The 4,914-nt window shown below is 32.5% G+C and overlaps 2 protein-coding genes and 1 pseudogene across 2 annotated transcripts in view; 1 reads left to right on the top strand and 2 right to left on the bottom strand.

Moving 5' to 3' along the window:
• The window catches only part of LOC109375122 (10 kDa heat shock protein, mitochondrial-like), a 1,495-nt pseudogene extending 550 nt beyond the window's left edge, over positions 1 to 945 (bottom strand).
• The window catches only part of CEP126 (centrosomal protein 126), a 68,160-nt gene extending 67,139 nt beyond the window's left edge, over positions 1 to 1,021 (bottom strand). Inside the window, exon 1 of the mRNA XM_019630326.1 lies at positions 874 to 1,021. The gene's annotated coding sequence lies outside the window, so the exon portion shown is untranslated. The remainder of the gene's footprint in view (positions 1 to 873) is intronic.
• ANGPTL5 (angiopoietin like 5) overlaps positions 1 to 4,914 on the top strand; it is a 120,431-nt gene that overhangs the window by 90,544 nt on the left and 24,973 nt on the right. The window lies entirely within an intron of this gene.

Here is a 4,914-nt window from a genome sequence, read left to right as displayed (position 1 = left end):
TGTTCAGCATCTTAGCTGTGGAGGGCAGTGTCACTGGCCCTCATATGTGGGTTCCGAACCGGGGCCCTCTGGCATCCCAAGCGAGTTCTTAACCATCGCGCCACTCGGCCGGCCCACTTGCAATACTTTTTAACTTGAGATTTTTCTGGAAGCAAAATGCCTCCCTTGGTTACAGTTTCCGCAGCACTGCTTTCAATTAATAATCGGTCAAAGAGGGGGAGAAACTTTCTAAATGCGTGTCCTGCCATGACTATGGCAGCAGCAATTTGTACTCCGCTCTCACGCCGCATCTGCAAGAAGACTCCAGGCCACGTGAATTTTAGAAAAGGCTGCCCAGTGCGCAGGCACGTTCACCCCAGTCATCTGCCCCTGCCCGCTCATGAGAGAAAACTGTTTTCTTTATGGCAGTCATTTATAGATGACTTTTATCACATTTCCACCATTATTCATATTTTACTCCATTTTTCTGACTGGATGAATTGAGGATAGCACATATGGAAAAATTATATAGAAGTGAATAATAAAATTAAACTATATTCTATTAGAGACTAAATATTAATTGGTAATCTTTTAATTTATCATGAAATGATCCCAAAATAAAGATAATACATTTTATAGTCATTTTAAGAAGTGTAAGTTCTATGACAAGAAAGATGGCTTTGATGATCATCAATAATCTAGATAATACACCATTATCTTTGTGTTTTAGGCAGAGAAACAATAAGATGTGCAAAGCCACATAAATCTTGATACAGATAAAGCAGTGTCATAAAATGCTTTTAAAAACTTACTTAAAAATGCTACTAAATTGATAAACTATTAATTCATAATGACTTCAAATTTCTACACTCTGAATAAAATATAATTACTTACTTTTTTCTCCGATTTGACTCCACAAAATATCTACGTGCTCGATTTCGACATATTTTTTGTTGCTGCAGTAATATTTGGCGCTCTTCTTCTAAATTTTTCTCTAGATGAATTTTCACATCTCTAATGATAGCATAAAGTTAAAGACAATGATTTACATCTTTAGTTGGAGGAGTGCCAGAGCTATCTAATAAATACAATTACAGCCTCATACTAACGACATAATGATTTTTGTGGAACAATTAGTATGTATAGACGTTAATGTTAGTATATGACCAGCAAATATTTTATGTAAATAATTTCTGACTTAGTATTAGAACAGAAGATACATATCACTTTCCCTGGAAAAAAAATAAATTATTTTTAGGCATCATGAGTTCAGATAAGGAGACTGCGTATCATTTCATTCATTACACAGATATTTGAGTATTGATTAACAAGTTACTTTCTTAGGCATGTATACGGGAAAATGAATAAGGTTATATCTCACAAATAGAAAATACACGTAGATGAATCACTTTTCAGTAGATTTCATGATCCTTTCAGCATTAATATTACAAAAAGCCTTTATTGTATATTTCAAAACAATCATGTTTATTTGAACTTCTGCATGTTTGACACTTTGCTAATGGGAGCTTATTCATTTCCAATTATGTTGCTATTTAACCACCAATGGTATCACTGGCCATAATTCATTTTATCTTCATTTTATTATAAAATTTTACAGTACTTCAACACAAACATATACCTACACACACTCATGTACATATTTTTACTTAAAGTTTCTTTGGAAGGATTTATAAAAATGAAACAAAAGGGAAATAAATCTTGTTCTTTGCTAGCACAGAAACAGCTAAAGATTTATCTTGTTCTTCTCTAGTAGAGTTACTGTATTAGAAGGAATCAGACTTCAAGACTGCTAGCTACTAGAAGTCACAACGTGGCAGTGGAGGAAAGTGCTAGTTCCTTTCAGGGTACACAAGAGCAACACTGGGGGCAGCGTGGGGGGGGGCGGTGGGTGCTGGGGGAGAAGCATGCAGGACTATGATGCAGGTGGAGTCAACTCTGTTCTCTGTTCCACATGTTTGAGATCTCATCATGAGAACATAAAGAAAATTACGAATGTAATGTTTGTAATGTTCTGACTATATATTCTTATATTTAATCAAACAACTGTCTCCATATATACATATATAAATGTTTATATATAAATATAAAATATGTGTTATGTGTATACAACTTTTGCTTGCTGAGTTATAAAGAATGCTACTGTCTTTGCATCTTTTCAAAATATGATCTTCAAGTTTAAAAAATATTAGTGGTTGGTTAAATTTTTGTTTTTCATATAAGCTGTACCATATAGGTAAGATATTTCCATTAGGATCACTGTTAAATACCTGTTCAAAGGAAGGTAATTTTTATATACTTAACAGGAAACAAACAAATCAACCCAAGAATACTATGGGTTGTATGATTGGGTGACACATAATGATTATAATTTAAAAGCATAGTTTTATCTACCCCACCTCATCCTCATTTCTCTGTCTCCCGATTTATCCTTCTCCAAATGGAGCTCATTTAGGTTGTTTTATTTATTTTATTAGCTTCAGGTGTCATTTAGGTTGTTTTAAATGTTACTATAACAAATAACTATGTGTCACACAACCTATATTTCTGCCGAATTTATAATTGCTATCCTGATTCTTTTTCTTCTTCCACAGGCTTGGCTCAAGCATTCTAAATCTCTTGCCTGGATTACCTAAGTAAGTAGTCTTTTAACTCATCTCTTTACTTCTAAACTTGTCATCCTTCCTTTGAAACTCCACAAAGCCAGCTAAAGGCAAATCTGATTGGTTTTCTCATTCTTTGTTCTTTAAAAGCTCCTTATCATCTTAATGATAAATTCCAAATTTCTTGGAATATAATGCTTTCTATAATCTGGTCTGTTTTTCGACTTTATTTTTCAACATTTCCCTACATGAATCCTATGCCCAGCCACACTAAGATAACTTCCACAAACAGAATTTGCCATGCTTATGTATCATGCCATTATCTCTCTGCACATGCTTAGCTAACTCTACTCAACCTTTCAAGGTGCAAAGAGTCAGGAATACTGGTGATAAAATATGTGCAGATAATCAAGAATAGGGTATAAACTGGGTGGGAAGAAAGAGAGATAAAGTGGGTGCTAGGATAAAATGGAAGGGAAAAGATTGGAGATATTTATGAGAATAAAAGAGGCATAATGTGAAGGGGACATGAGACACCTTTCACTTAACAAAACAAACAAACTTTATTCTATTTCTATTTGAATTTTTATGAGATAGAAATGATAAAACTTTAGCTAATTTTAAGTAGGTGAACTTTATAAAGTTTTGTTCTTTTTATAGCCTTTAGAGTCAGGAAATTTTGACTCATAGAAAGATGGATTGTCTGAATATTGAATTCACATTTGGAAATCATAGGTAGAAATTTTACCAAACCACTTGGTTATTTTAAGACTACAGTTCTTACATTTTTTTTCTCATTTAGTCATTCATTTAATAAATTTGAGCACCTACTTTGTACTAGATATTCAATTGGGAAGCATTATAGACACTAAGAACATCCAAATTAATATTTATAAGAGGTGCTTAAGTGTTTCTTCAACTAGTAAATTGATATTCTTGATTTAGTGTCATAGTCTTTATTATATTCAAAAAGAATTCCTCTATCCATATACGGTGTGTATATATATATATATATATATATATATATATATAAGCAAAAATATATGTAGATTCATATTTATGCACTAGCAAAATTTGTTGGATTTTATCAAAGCCTCTTGGGCATCTATTGAAATGATAATTTATAATAAAAAATTTTAACCATATATTTAGTATTTAAGTATAATACATTTTTTTTTCAAATTTTGGGCCTCAAAATTTAGGTGAGTCTTATACATGGGCAAATACGGTGTATATATATATATATATATATATATATATATATAAGCAAAAATATATGTAGATTCATATTTATGCACTAGCAAAATTTGTTGGATTTTATCAAAGCCTCTTGGGCATCTATTGAAATGATAATTTATAATAAAAAATTTTAACCATATATTTAGTATTTAAGTATATTTCTAATAATATATGTCTTTACAGGAAGCCATCATTACAATTCTGGCATTAAGTCTTTTTGGTTTTGTTCATTTAGGGTACTGCTGAATTTCTTTTGATGTTTTTATCAACATTCATACCAGATAAAATTAAAAGAATTAAAGTATATGACTATTTCTTTAATGAAAATGATGGAAAGGTACACTTTGTTAATGAACCATTTACAATGCTTCCCAATTTTCTGATTTAGAGAGAAATCAGAGCAGTGTAATAGGAGTTTAGTGTCCAAGAAAATACAATGTCAGGGACAGAATCAAATCCATACAGAAAACAATACTGTTATTTCAGAATATATTTCTGAGAGGACAGTTTTGGGGAGTAGCAAAGGCAAAAGCCAAAGTGAATGGGGTTTACAATGAATAGATAAGAGGAACTAGAAGGTACGATTGCAGGCTACCATTGTGAGAACTTGCCAAATAAAGAAAAGGCAGAAGGGATGGAAGCTTGAGGAACGCATAATCAGAAGAGGGATATTTTAATAGATATGAAGCTCTGTATATATCTGTCTTCCTCACTAGATTTTTATCCCTAAACCTAGAACAGAGTCTGCCGAAGAGCAAGCACTAAATTAAAATTGTCAACTTGGTGTTAAAATTGCAACATACCAGAAGTAGAAAACAGCGCAGATTGAAAAAAAAAACGGGGTTAACTTGGAAAGAGAAGATACTCCATTCTCTGACAAGAATAAAGGTGATTATCACCATCACTGCCAACCAAGTCCTTTGAGAGTACAAAGTTAAATGCTAATTATCATAACATTCTCTAAAGCAGCGGTTCTCAATCTTCCTAATGCCGCGACCCCTTAATACAGTTCCTCATGTTGTGGTGACCCCCAACCATAAAATTACTTTCGTTGCTACTCTATAACTGTAATTTT

This window comes from Hipposideros armiger, unplaced genomic scaffold, assembly GCF_001890085.2.
Source record: "Hipposideros armiger isolate ML-2016 unplaced genomic scaffold, ASM189008v1 scaffold_901, whole genome shotgun sequence".
Classification (NCBI taxonomy): domain Eukaryota; kingdom Metazoa; phylum Chordata; class Mammalia; order Chiroptera; family Hipposideridae; genus Hipposideros; species Hipposideros armiger.
Note: the sequence above shows the minus strand (reverse complement) of the source record. Positions and strands in the feature narration are given on the sequence as shown.